Source organism: Euprymna scolopes, chromosome 46 (genome assembly GCF_053919585.1).
Source record: "Euprymna scolopes isolate OS-2025 chromosome 46, ASM5391958v1, whole genome shotgun sequence".
Taxonomy (NCBI): Eukaryota; Metazoa; Mollusca; class Cephalopoda; order Sepiida; family Sepiolidae; genus Euprymna; species Euprymna scolopes.
In genome coordinates this window covers 64995629-65017953 of record NC_136527.1, presented here as the reverse complement: position 1 = coordinate 65017953, position 22325 = coordinate 64995629, and the positions used below count along the sequence as shown (strand labels likewise).

The 22325-nt window shown below is 30.8% G+C and overlaps 1 long non-coding RNA gene across 1 annotated transcript; it reads left to right on the top strand.

Moving 5' to 3' along the window:
• The first annotated feature begins 5645 nt into the window (after window positions 1-5645).
• Window positions 5646-20610, top strand: LOC145270816 (uncharacterized). The gene is made up of 2 exons (XR_013865580.1): window positions 5646-5737; window positions 19255-20610. It is a non-coding gene; the product is annotated as an uncharacterized LOC145270816 (long non-coding RNA).
• The last annotated feature ends 1715 nt before the right edge of the window (window positions 20611-22325 follow it).

Below are 22325 nucleotides of genomic sequence, written 5' to 3'. Positions count from 1 at the left end.
GCTTTATTTTAAATTAAAATTTTTTTTTTAATTGTTACAATTTACAATGCTTTATTTTAAATTAAAATTTTTTTTTTAATTGTTACAATTTACAATGCTTTATTTTAAATTAAAAATTTTTTTTTTAATTGTTACAATTTACAATGCTTTATTTTAAATTAAAAAAATTTTTTTTTAATTGTTACAATTTACAATGCTTTATTTTAAATTAAAATTTTTTTTTTAATTGTTACAATTTACAATGCTTTATTTTAAATTAAAAAAAAAATTTTTTTAATTGTTACAATTTACAATGCTTTATTTTAAATTAAAAAACTTTTTTTTAATTGTTACAATTTACAATGCTTTATTTTAAATTAAAAATTTTTTTTTAAATTGTTACAATTTACAATGCTTTATTTTAAATTAAAAAATTTTTTTTTAATTGTTACAATTTACAATGCTTTATTTTAAATTAAAATTTTTTTTTAATTGTTACAATTTACAATGCTTTATTTTAAATTAAAATTTTTTTTAAATTGTTACAATTTACAATGCTTTATTTTAAATTAAAAAAAAAATTTTTAATTGTTACAATTTACAATGCTTTATTTTAAATTAAAAAAAAAAATTTTTAATTGTTACAATTTACAATACTTTATTTTAAATTAAAAAAAAAAATTTTATTTAATTTTTACAATTTACAATGCTGTATTTTAAATTAAAAAACTTTTTTTTTAATTGTTACAATTTACAATTTACAAAAGCAGATTCATTTATTATTTTTATTTTATGCTCCTGAAAACCATAACTTTAGTAAACGTATTTTTGTTTAAACAAACTAATAAATTTTTACTAAGATCTAAATAAAAATAATGAGTTTATTATATTCCATGATCATTATTTGATAAATACTGAAAATTTCATTAAAATTGATTAATTTCCTGATTTTTGGTGAATTTTTAAATAAAGGGAAGGTTCAAAATGTTTATACATTTTGAATATCGGCATTCATTTTGCACGCACCTAGTATTTATAAATAGCTATATGAAACATTTATTTTACTTTTTTATTAAGTAATGGCGGAGAATCCCTGCTATTGCATTTTGTTCGTTAAATGTTGTTTCTCATTGAAATTACTTATTTGCATATTTTTTTCAATTTCGTTAAAAAAAATGTTCATGTAATCATTTCCCCTTTGTATTCTTACTCTGTATCGTAACTTTGTTTCATTATTCTACTCATCATTTTAGCGTCCTAAATTGCGTGTGGCAAAACAAACTTATTTTATTTGTAAATGCAAGATATCTTATACAAATCGTGTAGTAATTTGGGTACCATTTGGATTATTTAAGGGACGGCTAAACAAGAACTTGTTTACACTGGGCTTGAAGGCTACCATGCTATAGTCGGTTGGGAAGCAAGAACAGTGTTCCAATCCATAGGCGAGCAGTTCTAGGAAAGAAGCTTTGTCATGGAATCTGCTTTCAGAATCAGGCACAAATAGAGAGTGGAGGACGTTAATGATAGTGGTTATAGATAGTCGAATGTTTTTTGTCATGTTTGACAAGGAGGGTCAAACCAGTGATTATTGCCATGAAAATAATGATATAGCAGATATAGATCGCACCGTCTCTTCTGTGGGGAAGAAGTTGCAGGGAAGAGGAAAAGTCTGCTAGTTTTTCGAAGCCGGTTTTGAACTTTATCAAGGAAGGGTAGATTAGCCAAGTAGCTATTGCTCATATGTGGCAACAGTACTTTATTTTATGACCTACCTTGCTCTTATGCAGATATAGATTTGCATTGGCGGTGTGGAATTAATTGTATTTAAAAAAAATTATTTTAAAATTTTACTTGTACATTCTTGTAAAGAAAGCATTTAAGTGTTCATTGAAAATTAATTTCCAACAATTTATGAAAAAAGTTATGGTGAGACTTGAATGAATAAAAGTTCGAATTTCTCCAGATGTTTTTTCAGCAGTGTTCATTAAAAAATATAGTATATTATTCTATTAAACATTTTACTGTTTAAAATTAATTTTGCTCGTCTTATTTTTAAAAAAATTGTTGAAGAACATGTTTCACTCAGTAATGAACTGTGGCAGATAATGAAAAAACTACATTTGCCATTATTATATCTGATTGCAAAATAACTCGCAAATGCGAATTTCACTTGCAACAAGCATATGCAATTCCCTCTTTACAAAGATTAAAAAAAAAAAACGGAATCAGCTCTTCCTTCGCTAACATTTCATTATATTTTGTTGGATTATCTTTTATTTTTGCAAATTTCTTATCTGATCGCAGAACAATTCATGAAACCTTTTGCTGTCATTTATTTTTCTTCATCAGATGTCAACTTGATTTTCTTTCTCACAGATATATCACAATACAGAAACACGTAAATATAATTAATACTTTCCATTACCTGCTCAGTTTTTTTTTAATATTTTTGAAAATCAGATTCTTTTTTTTTTTTACCTCAATGTAGAATAAGTAACTTTGTTTCTCAACATTAAATTATTTGAGTCACGTATGTCGTGATAATACATACTTTGGAAGCATTGATAAACAGACTCGAAGGTGGTGTAAAATGCGTTCTTTATTGTCTAGTAGTAAACGTTGCACTGAGAAACAATGGCGGACGAGATTCATACGTCACGGGCCAAGGGGCATAACTCTAGGCGACTAATAGTCTCTTAGCCTATATTATGACATCCCTTCCCTTCCATATATATGTATATAGTCCAAGGGCGATATTTAGCCTTTATCTGATTAAGGGATAACATAGTCTCTAATATATTATTTAGCTTGTCTCCATTGTTCTAGGGTAATGGTATTGTCTCTTTTTTTTAGGATAGTGTAACCTATAAGTTCAGTTTCTGAGGAGCATTCACTCGTCTCTGAGATCTTCTTAATTCGGGGGTGAGTTTCTCAGTTCGGGTGTGAGGCGTGCCGCTGGAGTGTTGTTCGGTGGTCGGCTGTTCGATTTGTTTAGGGGGGGGGCCTTCCTTCTGGGTGGGATCCGGTGGAGAGTCGCTGGGGCGAGGTTGGTCGGATCTATTTGCGGTTGTTGATCTCCTCCCAGCTGGTCTGAGGAACTGCCTGTTCCTTCTATAGGTGTTACCGTTCTCAGATTCAACTATGTAGGATCTGGGTGTCACGCTGGAGCGCTGAATTTTTCCAGGCTCCCATATCTTTGCTTTTTCCTGCTGGACATAGACATTCTGTCCTGCATGTAGGTGGGAGTGGTGTCTGTTATGTTTCCTGTCATAGCAGACCTTAGACTGATCTTTCTGTTTCTGTATGGCTGTCCTAGTCTGCTCATCGCCAAGTTGTTGAGAAGAACACCCTCACGATACAAAGACTGACCCCACTCCACAAACCAATGACATGACCTGTCACAAAAACAAAACCCAAAACACACACACACGCACACACACAATGAACTAAACAGGGGGGATGCACTAAACCAATTACCTCCCTTTGTATAGATGTAACCTTACCGGCCTAGCTCTCGTGCTTAATAAACGTCATGTTAACCGCTCGTCTGCTCGGCTCTATTATAAATAGCACCCCAATAAGTAACACTTCAAATATTAACATAAATTTATGCAATATTTACCTTCTTGTATGGCCGTTTTTGTTATTTAATTTGATTTATGAATAAATTGATGGTGGACGTACATGAGTGAGGCCCCTATTGTGAAATACGCACTGACTACAATATTGTACGTGGCGTGTTGCAGGGAACGTTCTGTTTTTCTTTTGTTTTTTTGCCGCTGTTTTCTCACATCAAAAAACAGTGAAATTTTTATTTTCTTGAACAAAACACCCTACATGAGAACACGTTTTTGTTTTAATAATTATTTTTTATTCAAAATAAAAATTTCAATTTAGCTTGAACTTTGCGATTTTCAAATAATTTTGTTACTTTCTTTTTTGTTTTTATTTGCCGGATTTAACAAACAAAATTTAAACAACAAAAATTGGTGCTTATGCAGTTATGTTACCATGATTTTTTTTTAATGGTTTAAATGCCTTCCCCAATATTTGAAGTGTTTCTAATTGTTTTTAAATATTTGGAACTTGTGCCCAAACTCTTCACCGTTCGCCCGGTCACAAGCATATTAGGGATAATTTTAGTAGATACCCCCCCCGCTAATAAATACAGTATATAATACGGATTTCACATGTACATGTGAAATCACAGAACCGATGAGAATTGTTTGCACTTATGTCGGAATTTTATCTTGCTTCCAGATAAATTCGGCGCTAAAGTAACTAACCTGAAAAAAATGACAGCATGGAATAAAAAGTGGTATAGTGTGCACGAATAAAAAGAATAAAATATAAAGGTCTTGCTTTGAAACGAAGAAGAGATTTTATTCACAATAAAATTAGTTGCAAATTTTTCCCTTTGCGGGCATTAAACTTATGAAACGCCAAGGTAACATATAATTAAAAAATAACACTGGTTCTTATAATGAAGATGTCGTATCCAAGAACGAATACAATAATAAGATTCAAAATAGTAGTGTCTAATCACACTCTCTTATGTAGTAAATTTTAGGAACGTACTCACAAAGTGAAAGCCAGTCAGGCACGTGCCTTTTTCTTTTTTTTTCTTGTTTAAAGTCCTTTTAGAATTTTCTCTCCCTCCATGTTTGTGTGCAAACTGTAGACACGCAGATGGATTTCAGAAGTATGGCCGCATCACATATCCGGGTTTTCTTTGCCGGATTTTCTTCTTTGTAGAAGGTTCCAAAATTCCTTGTCATGTAAAATAAGGTCTTTTCTTAAAATAATTACACGCCTTCTAATTACGTGCAAAACCATAGTTTTCAGAAGTATGCCTCGTCGCATACTTGCCGGGTTTTCTTCTTTGAAGGAGGCTCGTCAAAATTTCATTTTCAGCGCCGGGCAATGAAACGAACGTCCAATCTCCACGTCGGCGGAATTTCAAAAGAGAGCAAATCTTGTGCTGGGCTCGTGACGTCATCATGGAGCTAGCATTTCTCTTTTCTCCAAATTAAGGGGAGTTTCGTACAAACCCAAAATGTACAAAACTAAAAATCCAAAAAGATACAAAATACAAAAAAAATCAAATACAAGAACCAGATAAAAAAATAATAATACAAAAATAATAATACAAAAAAATTCCAACACTTATTGATTCGTGCTGAAATAATAACGTCATTTAGAAAGCCATTTTTAACATGGGAACCTAACAATTTAATAAAAACAGAGACTAATTTTCCTGTTAATAATTACCTATAATAACCATAATCTCCGCCCCCCCCCAATATCCGGCCTCCTAAAAAAAAACAAAAAACAAACATATTAACAAAATAATCCGAAAAGCGCAAAGGTCCTTTTTTTTTTCAGAACAAACACGGAACGCTCCCTCCACAACAAATCGATTTCTTCATCCAAACACAGTAAATCTTTGTTATTTATCCCCATTCATAATAAAAGTGTTTTGATTTTTCATTTAAAAAATTTGGTGTTTTTTTTATTGTTAAAAACATAGTAATAAAATTTTTAACAATGAAAATCGTAATATTTATTTCAAGAATACATCACGACAAAAAATAATGCAGAACTAGAAATCATAATAAATAAAAATAATTATTTTAATTTTCTGCGAAATTGCTTTTCCGGTCGCCATTTTTAACTTCACGCGTCAAACTCGTCTCGTTTGAATTAACACATTTTATTATTGTTTCTTTGTTGAAAGCAGATTGCCAAACAACAAGTAAGTGTCACTTGAATTTAAATACTTTTAAATGTTCTTTTTTATTCCAGAGGCGCGTCCAAACTATTACGTTTCCTTTTTGCTTTTGAGTCAGCATTCCGTGTTTGCGAATAAACAAAGAATGGTAATACAGAATTCTCTGCAATTCGATATATATATATATATATATATATATATATATATATATATATATATATATATATATATATATTTCAATCATGAAGTTTAACTCATTCTTATCTGCAATAACATAAACCGGAAGTCGATCTACACTGTGATAGAATGATTCTCGTATCCGTTCGTAACAATTCCGACTTCTTTCCTTTCAGTATTGACTTTAAATATATTCACCTTATTTATTTATACATTGTAAATAAATATAATAGATAGTTTAGTGTAACGGGGAAAAAAACAAAAAAAAAAAAATAAAAAACGTCCCGGTGCAAATAAAAATCGATGTAAGGTGAAAATCTCACATCAGCCTAAAAATGATCTGCCATTTGACCACGACGAGACCGGGTTGCAGGTTTTAAGTTAAAAATAAGTAATAATCGAAACGTATTGATCAAATTTTATTTAGAAAAAAAAAGTTCATAGGTAATAATAAATAAAATAATATTGTATAACAGTTTTTTTCACTGTTTTGAATATTCTTTATTTTTATAAAATAATATTTATGAAATGTTGATTTCTCTATTAAAAAATAGAAAAAATTGTTTTGTTTTTTATTGTTTCAGTTTTTCATAGTTTTTTTTCAGTTTTAAATTTGATTTTAGAATAACAAGTATTTTTTTTTTATTCTTAAAGTAAAAAAAAAAAAGAACTAGGTTTGTCAGAAACTTTGTTAAAAATACTGATTAATTCCACCCTGTCTTTCCAAGTTTATAACTCCTCGAAAAATGTAATTCAAGCCTTAATTCTTTTTTCAATTAAAGGAGCAAGGACCATGGTTTAATTTAAAAAATACAAACAAACAACGTGTTTAAAAAAAAAAAAAAAAAAAGGTTTTAAACTTCGGACTTTGCCGGTAAATTTCCAAAAAAACTGTTCTTTTCTTTGTTTTAAATTTGAATATATTATTTATTGACCTTTATCTTCAATTTGTGATATATAACACTTTGGTGAGTAAATTAATTATTTACTTTTTAATAGATATTTCAAAATTGAAGGCGTGAATTAATTTTACCCCCTGTCTTTCCAAGCTTATAATTACTCGAAAAATGTAATTCAAGCCCTAATTTTTTTTTTTTTCAATTAAAGGAGCAAGGACCAAGGTTTTATTTTAAAAAAAAACAAAAGAAAAAACAAACAGCGTGTTTTTTTTTAAAAAAGGTTTTAAACTTCAGACTTTACAGGTAATTTTCTAAAAAACACTACTTTATTTTGTTTTAAATTTGAATATATTATTTATTGATCTTTTATCTTCAATTTGTGATATATAAATCTTTGGTGAGTAAATTAATTATTTACTTTTTAATAGACACTTGAAAATGGGGAGGGTGAATTTAAAAAAACGTTTGTCTAAAATATTATATTCTGTTTATTGGAAAGAGCATAAAATTTCACATTGACGCTGAAAATATCGTACAAATTGAATCAATAGAAAAATTTTGATAGATTTTTAAAGTTTAAAAATTGAAAAATACTGAGCTCGTAAAATTCAATTAATTTCATTACTGTTTTAAAAAAAAATAAAAAAAAAATTCTTTTAAAACAACTTTAATAGTTTATTTTGGAAATATAATCCATAAAGAAAATAAACAACCCACTTTTAAAAGAGAAATTACGAGGTTTTATATTTTATTCGCATTCGTGTTAGTGGTGTCAAAAATTCCTACAAAAATTCTGATAGTGCTCCATTCTACCAACTGAAGACGCCTCAACATTTTCTAATAAAATGACGACTTTTACAGATTTTCAGATATACTGAAACAACTATCGCAAGAAAAATTAGCCCAGACAAATAGTTTTTGAGATATAAATGCCTGTATTATGCAATGTAATTTCTAGAAGTTTGAATTGGCCGCCACCTTTGTTGTTTCAATGAAATAGTCCAGTGAGCAGTCGCATGGTTCAGTGAGCAAGCACAGTGAACTGTAAAGTTAATTTTATGAAATTCCAACGTGCTGAGAGTATTTGCATATAGCCCTCCACGCCACCGTTGACTGAAGGTCTTACAGCAGTGAAGTGTGAACCCTGGCTCCAAAAGCAAGAGCCATAGATGATGAAGGAGTATGCAAAGTGGATGAAACCCTGATAATCTGCCAGAAATACAACTGAGAATCCTTAGCCAAATTTGGTTATTTGGCAGAATCGAGTGGGTTTTGAAATGTAGATTCCGCATAGCATTAACAAGATTGAAATGTAGATTCCTCATACCATTAACAGGAGCCGAGGATAGAAGGGACAAGAGAACTTTACTCCCATCAATACAAAAGCTTGTTCTACTGCGATCAATAATTGCTGCCATAATTGCTGGAAAGCATACACGAATCTAAGCAAATATACAGGCATCACACAATAAACCATTCACAAAATTTTATTGAATAATGATTCTGTGCACACGCAGAATATTGAGTGCTTGTTGCTTGATATAAAACAGAGAAAAATCCAGGTTGTCCTCGGCGGTCATACATTTAAACAGTGTGATATAAATGCTGGAGTGCCTCAAGGGTCTATCCTTGGACCTCTATTGTTCCTAATATTAATGACCTCCCTGACAAAACTGCCTCTGAGATGGGTATATATGCTGATTACACCACGCTCTATAACAGGCATGACAGGAAAACAAATGACCACATAACTAAAGAAATGGCAAAAACAGTAGAGGATCTGTAGTGGAATGGGGACATAAAATGGATGGTCACATTCAATGCTGCCAAGACTAAACTGGTTTCCTTCAATAATTACAAGAAACCTTCTCTGCCACCAATAGCAATGGCCAGTGACTCCCTGTCTGAGAGTACATCTTTCAAACTGCTTGGCCTAACGTTCACAGGAAACATGAGTTGGAACAATTATATTGAAAACATTGCCAAGGCCGCTGCGAAAAAGGTAGGCTCTCTCTACTGTGCTAGAAAACTACTGACACCTGAAAGTATCCTGTAACTCTATAAGGCCACCATTCGCCCATGTATGGAGTATTGTTGTCACATTTGGGCTGGTGCATCTGCTGCTAGTCTCTCGCTCCTAGACAAGGTTCAAAAGAGAGTCGCCAATCTGATAGACCCTTAACTGGCATCTAAGCTTCAGCCTCTCTCCCATCAACAAAACGTCGCATCCCTCTGCCTGTTCTACAAGTATTTTAATGGTGAATGCTCTGAGGAACTGCAGACACTTGTGCCCCCACGACGTAGACACCCTCAACAAACCTGACAGGCTGCTAAATCCCACCCCCACACAGTAGAGATCCCTAGATGTAAAAGATCTTTCTACTCCAGTAGTTTCTTCCCCAGAACCGCTGGACTCTGGAATTCTATTCCAGTTCCCTGCTTCCCTAACTGTACTGACATGCAGAAGTTCAAGTGTAACATGAACCGACATCTTGCTGCCCAAATCCCAACATAGTGTCCCAGTAGTTGCTGCCCTGATAGTAGCCCCCTACACCAAAGTGGCAATGTTCCTTGTTTGGGGTGAAAATATAATTTAAAAAAAAAAAAAGGAGGGCTTGCATTTGTCTGGCATATATTTACCAATACCTGGACAGTGAAAAAAAAAAAAAGTGAAAGTGACACCACAAGGTTACTCCACAAAATTTTGGCTCGTTTTATAATCATAAGCTGGATTGGAAACCAAAGAAGAACTTTTTTTCTTGTATTAAATTTTTTTTTTTGCTTCCTTCCTTACTCAGCAATAATGGCTTTGATTTTCTGTTTTGTTTTTGCGCACACGTATGGAAGCGGTACACCAGTTTAGTATTTGTTGGAAAATCTTTACAAAAACAATGTGTTCTATAATAATGCAGAAAACTGAGGGTTTGCCACTTTCATAAGCGGCCTATTCCAACATGGCCGCCAGTGATTTACATTGGAAAATACAGGTATTTATATATAAAAATTATTTGTCCGCGCTTATTTTCCCTGCAATATTCGTTTTCAGCATACCCAAAAATTTATAAAAGTCGTCATTTTAGAAGCATCATGCTGGTCTACAAAATTTTTTGAATGGTTTATAGTGTAATGCGTGTAGAATTTGTTTAGATTCATGTATGCTTTCCAATAATTAATATATTATTGATGCCAGTAGAACAAACTTTTATATTAATGTGATAATGTAATAATAAAGTTAGCTTGTCCCTTCTATTGTCTGGTCCTGATAATGCTCCCACTCAAGTTTGCCAAATAACCAAATTTGATGATGGATTCTACCTCAGTTGTATTTTTGGCAGAATATCAGGGTTTCATCCACCTCAACGCATACTCCTTCACAACTTATGCGCTCTTGGTTTTTGAGCCAGTGTTCACATACTTCACTGCAGTAAAACCTTCAGTCTACAGAGGCGTGAGGGCCATATGCAAACACTCTCAGATCGTCCTATGATCCCAATGATGGTTAAGGAAATGATTAGCAAAAATGACAACTTTCCAAGCTGGCATTCATGTGATAAATGTTTCAGAGTTTTCACTAGTGCCAAAGTTGCAATATTTCCGTTTCTTTGTTTTCGGCACTTTTAGCCAGATATAGTTATCCTTGTGAAATGAACACCCTCTTTTGCATCTCGGGCACATTATACTATTCAGTAAAACTCCATGGTTTCTGAGAAACTTGCAGCTCCTTTTCTCTTGTTTATTACATTCCAACATTGCGTTAATGTAGCTGCATTCACAGGTACAGACACAGGACATTTTTTTAATTATCTTGCAATTAAAATTATCTTTACTTGAAATTTTCTTGAACTTGGTATTTACTTGAAATTTACTTGTAATTTCCTTGAATTTAATGTTTTGATGGAATTAGCTTGAAATGACATTGAATAAATGTTGAATTTCATATAATTAACTTCACCGATAGTCTGCGCTTGCTCACTTAACCATTTCATTGAAATAAAAAAGATGGTGGCCAATTCAAATTAATAAAAATTAAATTGCATAATACAGGTATTTAGTAATCAAAAACTATTTGTCTACACTAATTTTCCCTGTGATATTCATTTTCAGCATACCCAAAAACCTATAAAAGCCATCATTTCATTGAAATATTTTGAGGCGTCTTCAGTTGGCATAACAGCGCACTTTGATAGAAACCTCTATGAAAGAATTTCACACAAATTTCTATATAAAATGTTGCCAAAATAAATTTTAACTCTGCGATGCCTGAGGAACTCCTACAGGTAACTGCTGAAGTTTTGCGTACTAGTTCTTTGTATCGATCAAAATTTGTTTTGGCAATTGTTTCATGAACCTTCCACGTGATTCGTATTATTTTTGTAAAATATATTTTTCTAAAAATAAAATTTTGATCAAAACCTTTCCATCATTATTTTTTTTAACTAAAACATACAACCCGACGGTCTCATCGGGGTTAAAATGGCGGAACATTTTTAGGTCAATGTGAGTTTTTACTTGCACCAGGACGTTTTTTTTCCTTTGCAGCAAAGTATCTATTATATTTACTTACAATATATGGATATACATACATAAATAAACGTGAATATATTTAAAGTCAAAACTGAATCTTTTTCTGTTACATTAATAGGTTTCACACATTTAAAAATATCTCGATTTTAAATAATTTTTCCCTTCAATTTTTAAAATATATTGTCTTAAAAAACGTTGCTTCAATTTTTAAAATATATTGTCTTAAAAAATTTTGCTTCAATTTAAAAAAAAATATTTTGTCTTAAAAATGTTGCTTCAATTTTTAAAAGAATATATTGTCTTAAAAAGGTTGCTTCAATTAAAAAAAAATATTGTCTTTAAATAATTTTTTGCATCAACTTTTTATAAATATATTGAATTTAACTTTTTTCAATTTTTTAATACATTTCCTTGATGAATGATAAAACTTTCGTTTGTTTAATCAGTCTAATAATTCTGAAAGTAAAGTTTACGTATATTTATGAAAATATTCATATTTTTGAACTTGTAAAAAAATTCATCAAAATGTTACTAGTGCCAAATAATAAGATCTAAATAAAAAAAGGATCACAAGTTTAAAATGAAGAATTGGATGCAGCTTTGAAGATTTTCATTTCAAATCAAAACCAAAAGACACACTTAACACATGATAGGATACAATTCATTTCAATGATTTATTTTGTTATGAAGACAACACTTCTGTATGTCGTGGAATGAGTGAAAGCCTGTCTTCTCTATGTGTCAATAAAATTGTTAAGTTTGGTGGTGGCAGTGGGATAGGCTGGGGAATGACTTCGTCTGAACGAGTTGGTCCATTGATGTGCATACTTGGCAACATAAATGATTCGATTTACAAACGGCTTAATCAATAGCATAAGATTACGTCATCATTTTTATGAATCTCTTATTTTATTGTGGCAAAGTGACAGAAGGGTAAGAAGGTTGCGACTATGTTAAGAAGAAATAAACATAATGAAATTTAAAGTGCAGAACCCGACCAAAATCCTATCGTTTTGAAGAATCCTATGTTTGGATAAAGGGTGCAGAAAAGAAACCCAAAAAAAAAAAAAGAAAAAAAATCAAGATTCCTCGTTGGAGTTATTATGAAGAGAGAATTATTTGGATACATCAGATTACTGTTCTCATCTTGAGTGTGATTTTCACAACGTTTAGGTTGATGTAACCTCCGACCCTCTTCAGGTGTATCTTGTTGAGTTCAGGAATGTTTTTGTTGAACTCTGGAATTTCTAGTAGAACCTTTTATTTACTTCATGGACGTAGCATGCTCTTATTTCGTTAGCCATGACTGTATAGAGGTCCTAAGTAAGGAAGGAATTACTGTTGAGTTTTTTCAGGAATAAATTAGATCATGTGGTCGACAATGCAAAAAAGTCATGGGAAAACGTTCATGATTACCAAATATGGTAGCAAGATGACATCATTTTTATGAATCGCCTATTTTCATGCAGCACAATGCAAATTAACAGAACTTCAGAAATTTGTGACTATTTAAAGAAAGAAATATTCCTAATGATATTTCGAGCACAGAGCTCCTAGCCAAATTTAATATAAAATGTTTGGAAGTTAATTGAATAAAGACCTTGGAAATGAAACCCCAAAAAATCAAGATCACATGTTGGAGTTATAAAAATATGAATAAAAGAGAATTAATGCAGACTTTTTTTTTCAATAATAAATTAGATCACGTGGTTGAAGATGCATAGAAGTCATGGAAAATAATGTAATTCTTACCAAATATAAAATTTTGTTGATATGTTGTTTACAATCAAGTATTAACAGGATCGTTCCTTAACTTTTGTCCAATAGTTTTTTTTATTAGATATTGCTTGAGACAAGCCACGTGATTATAGAACTAACAAGATCAAAGATGATCATTGCAAAGACAGGATATGCCTATTGATCTTAGTCTTGAAAAGACCAAGGCCGTAGGAAGAAGGAAAACAGTGAGCAGGAAAGGAGTTCCACAACCTTGAGGTTATTGGAAAAAAAAACTACTGGAATATAAAGCTGTATTACAATGGGGTATTAAGACAATGAACTGATGGAACCCACTAGATGAATGAGTCAAACATGCTGGAGAAATAGAAAGTAGGAATCAATCTGAAAATTCTGAAGAAAACCATAATAGTATTTATAGAAAAGACAGACTACCAACATCATGTCTTTGAGAAAGTGCTTGAAGTAGAGAAGAAAAGGTTGTGACCAATCAAATTACAGATACGTTTCTGCAAGTTACTAAGAAATATATAAATATATGATTTATAAGAAAGATTTTAGAAGACAAAGACAAATTTTAACATTAATCCTCGAGAGTAGAGCCACCGATAAGAATCTCAGGAAGAAAAGGGACATGTATACGATTGAAAGACAATAGCTGAGTCTTAAGATTAAACGAAACAAGATATTTTTCACCCCAATTTATAACTGAACTCACATCAATTTCTAAACCAGCTGCATATTTCAATTGATCCAAGGAGAATGTCATTTATATAAAGAAGAAACGGTGTTGGGACTAGAATAGACCTCGGCATTGATAATAAAAAGAAAATGTAGATAAGCATTGATCAGTAAGAAAAGATCTAATGTCAATAACGATGCCAACAATATGATAATCTCAAAGTTTATGTAGAACCAGGATGCCACACCTTTTTTGAACGCCTTTGAAATGCCAATGCCTCTACCCTCTCCTGAATTATTCATAATTGGACAGAACCATTAAGTTACAACAGAAAATAGATCAACTATTGAATGAAAACTACAAAAGCCAATAAAGAGGCCCAGACTTTCAAGGATATAAAAAGCTTGTCGTTGAACAACCTATAAAACATTTTGCTAATAATAGAAAGAAGACTAACAGGAAAATATTTTATTTGGTTAGGCCGATCACCAACATTTTTCAAGATAGACACAACAGAAAAATCTTTCGAACAAGAAGGGAAACAGGACTGAGAAAAGCAGATTGAACCATTTTGAAAGGATAGAAGAAAGTTTAAGATCACAAATCAGGACTAGTCAAGACCAACAAGAATTCTAGCAACCATTGTTGGATTAATAATTACAGAATCTAGAGATTGACTACTTTCGAAAGTACTTTTGCAAGAACAGCATAAGAATCACTGAGAATTGTCAGCAAAAAGATGTGCAAAGAGATGAGATTTTAGTCGTAGAAGTTTATATTGGAGACCATTAAAAGATAAAGGCAATAACATGGTTGCAACTATTAATAACACTATTATAGATCCTCCAAAAATCACAAGGGCCAATCTTTTGAAATAAGGTAGAGCACGAATATTTTGAAAATAGCTAGACAGATGTTGCTCCTTTGCAGAGATTGCTAGCTCTTCTGTAGGATTGCCTTAGAATTATTACAACGATACTGATTGAAGCAGTGATTAGGATAGTCAAGGGTAGAAGCAAATACAGATGAAGACCGGGGAGGAGAATAAGGTTTGCTTTGAAACTCATGATGAAAAATAAAGGTATCAATTCCAAACAACCCAGCCAGTAACCTCTTTATTAGCAGCATTTGGAGAGATACCAGAAATAGGACCCCTTTGAATGTCATATAGGAACTGCAAAGCACATCTCAATCAGCTTTACTGTAGTTAAATGTTTTCCTGTGAAAGAAATGATCAATTGAAGTCTTAGAAAAATCAATCTCCAACATCAACAACAGCATAATGATAAGAATTAAATGAACAAGAAATACAAAATGCTTCAAGACCAGAAGAGAGAAAAAGATCAAGTAAAGACTGTTAATGAAGGTCATTATTAGGAAAGTATTTAGGGAAGGTGACAATTTGAGACTATATATGTCAGCCTATGTCATGGTAACATATATTGAGCGAGTTTCTAACAGTATTTTGCATAGTTTTTATTTTTAATTCCTTTTCCCAAACTTACCGTGTCAAAGAGAGAGTTGGGCGCCATTTTTTAATTTTCCAATACACTAGTAAACGCTGTGTTTTTTCGAGCTGAATAAACATGTTACATTAAATAAAAACACTAAAAACATCCAGTTAGGTAGAAAAGTAACTTATCTTTCCTTTGATAACGTTTATTTGTTCTATATTTGTTTTGTGACAACTTTTTCGAATCTATGTGTAACAGTAAAACAAACCCAAAAGTAAATTTTTGGTAATTGGGTGAAATTGAGATCAGTAGGTTCCACAGACAAGCTTCGTTTTGACAGTAAAAAAAATTAGGCGAAGCTACCGAAAAGTAACCCTTTTGAGTGAAGATGGATATAAACAACATTTTTTAAATTAATTTCTTAATTTTATTTAAAAACAAAATATAAACATGTATAAACAAAATATTTTAGAAAATAATTTAATTTTAAATAAAAATTGATTGTAAAGAATTTAAAAAAATAATTATTGAAAAATATTGTAGTGTTTACATAGCTGGTTCTTTTAAATAATAGGGGCGCCTGAAACCTCTCTTCCAAAACAAAAAAAGCTTTAGCGTTTTTACTATTTTAAAGTGTTTTTTTTTTCTTGTGGCTAGTTAACTTAGAACAACAAGTGCGCATGGTGGAAATTCTTCAGGGTTTAAATGTATTATAATGCTTTTATGGTGGTAGAAAAACGTTTTTCAGTCGCCGTATTACTTCCTATTTACTTGCCTCCCCACGAGGGCAAAGTTAGACACAAGGTTGGTTTTTAATGTAGAGAAGCATTTATTACTAAAAACGAAATGGTTAAATATAAAAGCAAATTAAGCTAAAAGTAAAAAATAATTGTTTTTTAATTCCAAGAATTCAAGAAAGAAAAAAATTCAAAGAAATGTCGAACATTTATTATTAACAAAGAAGTGAAAATAAAAAAAATAATAATTGCAACCAAAGGCAAGATAAGTCAATGTAAAAAGGAAAACAGATTTTTTTTAAGCAGCAAAGTTTATTTATTTGCATAAAGCAGGTCAACGAATTCTTTTTTAAATAAAGAAATATTTTTGTAAATAAAACAATTCAGAGAAGTTAATTTACTTTCTATATCCATTATTCAAAGGATCAATAATGGTAGAAGCACTAGTGTCACATTTCATGTGACCTAACTGTTCAGATTTTTCAGAACGAGGCTCATCGGCTGGGCCTACTTATCTCAGCTGCACCAATTGAACTTTGCTTGTTTTATATTTTTTTTAAATATAAAGGTTGACAAGACATTTTTCATTTACTAATGAGATTTTTCGTTCATTCACTAATGGAAGAGTGTCAGTAAAAAAAAAACTTGCCAAAAGATAAGCGTCCTTTTTTTTTAGTCACCAGTTGGAAAAACCACTGATTTTTAACATGATTTACTCGGAATGAGAGCACTGTAAAATCTTTTTTCTCTAACGGTCAAGTATTCATCAACTTTTTCATGGACTTGACGCGTAGTTAGGCTGTTTTATACATAAATAAACTTCGTTCACAAATGAAAACAATGTTAGCTCGTGGCCCCTAAAGTTTCAGCACAACAGTGCAAACATAACTAATCATGAGCCTCGAAGTTTCGAAACAGACAGACAGTGCCTATATATGTGATAGAATAAGAAAACTCATTAAGATTACCTCTTAAGTAGTTAATAAAATTCTTGTACACCATATTAAATATGTTATGAAAAGTTCTATGACGTTTTCGTACTTCTACACTTTATTGCCGAAGCTGGAGACGCCAATTTATTTCACGCACCTGTCGTTGAAATCCAAGGAAGAAATCAGTATTTTAAACTATGACCGAAGCATGAAATAAACAAAAAAATTAAACTAGATAATGATTTTTTGGTTTCATTTAAATTAATTTGTTGTTGACCTTTTAAAGTTTTTTTAATTCAAAAAACAATGCTTCATTAAAATTATTCATTTGTTTGAACAAAAACAACTAAAAAAAAAAATATTTTGTAAAAATCCAATGTTGCTTTCATTACAAAACTGTTTTATTAAAATCATATTTTCTTACGCAAAATTTTCAATAAATGTTTTTACGATTATATTTTGATAAATTTTTATACAGGAAATATTTTGGTTTTCAAATGGTGCTCGCCCAGTTTAGACAATTATGAATTTTATGAATTTTCATTTTCTGTTTTTTTTTTAACTATATATATATATATATATATATATATATATATATATATATATATAACTACTTCATTTACTCACACAAATTTAATATACGAAAGTATAGATTTATGCGTAAACTTTAAGTATTTACTTCAAAAGTGCTCAATATGTAGGTAGAGCTAGTTAGTAATTTATAAAATATATATGGCGATTAAGCTACACTGAATATTCTGCGTTTCATCCACTGTAGGATTCGTCAGGCTGACAAATCCTACAGTGGATGAAACGCAGAATATTCAGTGTAGCTTAATCGCCATATATATTTTATAAATTACTATATATATATATATATATATATATATATATATATATATATACATTTCAGGAAAAACTTTCCTGTTTTCATTAATAAAATTGAAACATTTCTAATCAAACAATTACGGATATATGTTCTCTTTCACTTTCTTTATTTACTTTTTTTCATAATTCTTTCCGGAAGTAATTAATATCTAGTTTAATTTTTTTGTTATTTATTTCTAACTTCGGTCATAGTTTAAAGTACTGATTTCTCCCTTGGAGTTCAACAATAGGTGCGTGAAATAAAATGGCATTTCCAGTTTTGGTAATAAAGTGTAGAAGTACCAACGTTTTTATCATAAATTTTTGACAGCATTAATCTCACTTCAAACAAACAGTTCAACTTAAAAATATAAGAGAATCGTAATGAAAGAATCGTAAATCTAAGGTATTTTTTACGATGCAATTCCAATTCCAATTCTGATTCCCCCTAAAATATATGATTCTTAAGATTAACAATTCCTATTCCAATTAATCGTCCCACCACTAATACTTATTTTACCTTAAAAATCTGAATGAATCAAATATTAGTACAGTAATACCAGACAAGTTTATCTTCCAGTGAACTTCATGCCACGTCTTGTCAAATAATTATTTGCAATAGAATGGGATGATCTAAATTTCTTTGTATAATAGTATACTAACATTAGCTCCAATAGTTACAATAGTTTGAAAAAAGTGAGATTTGCTGTGGAATTCATACTGAAGAATGGGTTAGGGTTGCTGTATTTCAATAAACGCATTGATAAAATGTTATTTTTAGTAATAACCCTTCTCTTTGGAAGTGGATGGCTTTATTCTATGTCAACCATTCTAATTAGGAGATCAGTGTTTTTCAAATGAGATATTGGCATCTGCTACACAAGATTCGAACCGGGTTGTTATAAATAAAGAAATAAGGCCAGAAAAGTGGGTTTTTGTAAAGTATTGGACAATCGACCTATTATTATACTCTCATACACCTATCTTATCAGATGTTGCAAATTGTCTTTTGCTTATAAGGTAGTCTCAAAAGAAGGTTGTACACTCTGATAAAGATAAATTATCATAATATCTTGGATAATGTAATTTAATAATATGAATTGTTGCTAAAATCTATTTCAGAAAGCTATATCTGTGTTAATTTATATAATACTGTTGACAGTGATACAATTGTATATCATAATCTATTTTTATTTTCTGTTCATTTTACATATACTCCAATTATAAAAATCATTCTTAAAGATTTAAATTGATTACAATTTCTAAATGTAAACCATACAGAACTTAAATGTTTGAAATGCTGTTAATTTGAAAGGTTAATAATTAAATTTTTAAAATAAAGAGATAAAGATGTAATCTTAATTTACTCATATGCCAATCTTTCCAATTAATGGGATATTTTGTCGTAGAACCGTTTGAACATGCGACAACATTTGCTACTGTAAGTATATAATTGTACACTTAAAAGAAGCAATTTTGTTTGCATTAATGTAATCTTTTAGTCTGATAGAAGTCTTATTTTTTATTTTCAGAGAAACGAAGATTCTGCTAAAATGCTGAAGTTAAATTTGGAAGAAGGAGCATTTTCTTGCGATGTTTGTGGAAAAGGATTTTCACAAGAATATATTTTAAAACAACATATTCGAATACACATCGAAGAGAAGCAATATACTTGCGAAATATGTAGTAAATCGTTTTTGGAGAAAGGAAGCTTAAAAATACATATGGGAACACACACTGGGGATAAACCATATTCATGTGTAATATGTGGTAAGTCTTTTTCAGTGAGTGGGAATTTAACTGACCATATCCGAATTCATACTGGAGAAAAGCCATATTCTTGTGATGTGTGTGGAACGTCATTTTCACAGAAATCGGGCTTAAATACACATGTAAAAATACACACTGGGGAGAAGCCGTATTCTTGTGATATATGTGGTAAATCATATACAGCTAAAGAGAATCTAACCATACATATTCGAAGTCATTCTGGAGAGAAGCCATATTCTTGTGATGTATGTGGTATGTCCTTTACACAAATGACAATCATGAAAAGACATATTAGAATACACACTGGAGAGAAGCCATATTCTTGTGACTTATGTGGGATGTCATTTGCACAACTGATTACCATGAAAAGACATATGAGAACACACACAGGGGAAAAACCATATTCTTGTGAAATATGCAACAAATCATTTTCCGAAAGTGGGAAATTAACTAAACATATGCAAAGTCACACTGGAGATAAACCATACGATTGTGAGGTGTGTGCGAAATCCTTTACACAGAAATCATCATTGAATAGACACATTAAAATGCACACTGGGGAGAAGCCATATTCTTGTAAAGTTTGTGGTAAAGCATTTTGGGAAAGAGGGAAATTAAATAAACATATCGAAACTCATACTGAAGCGAAGTGAAATTTTTAGGATTTCTTTGACACTTTTGTCAACTTTAAATACAAATAGTAACAAACACACAAGTGAAACTCAAAAAGCGAAATGATATTCTTATAAAATATGCAGTACATAATTTAAAAAAAGGAAATTCAAATAAACATAAAAGTATATAGAGATCGAATGCTAGACATCAATCTATCTGTACAATTGTTTGTTAGAAAATCTTGACATGAGGATATTTTTCCTTAGAAACAAACTTTGGCTAAACATTCATAAAATGACGTTTACCATTTGAAACCTGCACTTGCTCATATGAAGAAACTAATGTTACTTTTAACGTTTATGCATGACTACATAAATATTTTTATGACTACATGATCATATAAAGAATGGAACGTTGATCCATCTTGTATTGATTTTAATACAAATTGAAACACTAATCAAGATATTCAATTAAATCAAATAAATGTTAATAAGAAATGCAGATGAAGACGTAATTGAAAAAGTGTTGATTTTGGAAGAAATGATGTGATTTAAAAGTAAAAAAGTATAGAAGCAATATGAAGTCTTTTATATTCTTGTGGATTTCTGAATTGCCCAGAATTGCCCTTTTGGATCCACCAGATTTTTCCTTTAACAAAAAAATCAAAGACAATGTTAACAAATATATATCGCCCTCCATTTTCTTTTGCATGTTACTTGCTACAATTGCTAACTCACGCACATTAACAAAGCATGACACCCATCAATGTATTGAATGAATTAGCTGTTATTTGCTTATGTTTATTGTAAAAAAAATGTAAAACATATTAATTTTAATACTCCTAACATTTCTTACTAAACTTTTTCTACATTGAAAACCATGGATATTAAATGAACATTACATCAACCATATCCCATTTTATTAATTACTAGAACACCCATAACGCATTGGATCAAAGAAAGCTTTAATGTATATCTTAATAATAGGGACGATAAAACTTCAATTTGCAACATTTTTTATACAATTTGAATGATGTAAAACACCTTTATGTTATCCTTTCGCTAGTTGTCCATGTTGAAAGATAGGTAAGCTAAAACTTTCTGTAAAGTCTATTATTGACACTTATAGTCAGAGCAAATGCTAATTGTATAGGAAACTAAACTTTGAAAGATGGAATATTGTCTCCTTCAGATGAAACAATTTTCCATCTTGGAATTAAAATAATTTCTCCCTCAAACTGTGATGCAGTAAGTTTAGCAACAATCAAATTATTACAGAGCTTACACTCCTCTATTTATAGTCTGTATACGTGTTGGATCAATATTCCTCATACAAATGATTGGAATTTCTTTTTTGAGTTTATGAAGAGGTAATCCTGAAACTTGAGCGAATCGAGAAATTCTCTTCTGTCTAACTTCAAGAAAAGAATTAAATGTCAAATATTCATGATTTGCTCTGGGAATTTTCAGTACACTTATGATTTATTATTCTAGGTGTATCATTAAATGGTACTTATATGCAATTTTCAATAACATTTCAAAGCAGGTAAAACTAAAGCTAAATGTATTCAAGGCATTGGTCAACATTATTAAAGCTTCAGTTCAATCTCACCATTTTTTAAAAATTTTGTTTGCGCCATATAGGAACCTATTCGTGACCAGACACACACACACACATACACAGGCATTCAGCTTTATATATATATACGGGTGTGTATATGTATTATACATAAACCTACACACACACACACATATATATATATATATATTTATTCAATATATGCAATTATATGTGTAGTTTTTTTTATGTATTCGACACGTATATATTTTTGTATTTTATACATATAAATATTTATATATATATATATATATATATGTTCATGTGTGTGTTTGTGCGTGTGTGTGTGTGTGTTCATCTTTAGTCGGATTCGTTTCTTTTTGTTAATTTAATCATTTCTTGCTCGCATTTCTTGTGTATGTTTGTTTATTCGGATATAAATTTAATTTCTGCACGCATATTTCCAGATCGTTCTAAGAAATGTTTGCTTCATTCATCGTGTTTTACCTCCAATAAGATCGACCTTTGTTTCTAGTCTTAATCAGATTATTTGAATATCTACACTTTTTGTTTGGAATGTGTTGTTCCATTAAATTTTTTTCGTGCAATTATTTAGAATAAAAACACAGTTTGATGCAAAATCGCTGTTGTTCCTTCCCGT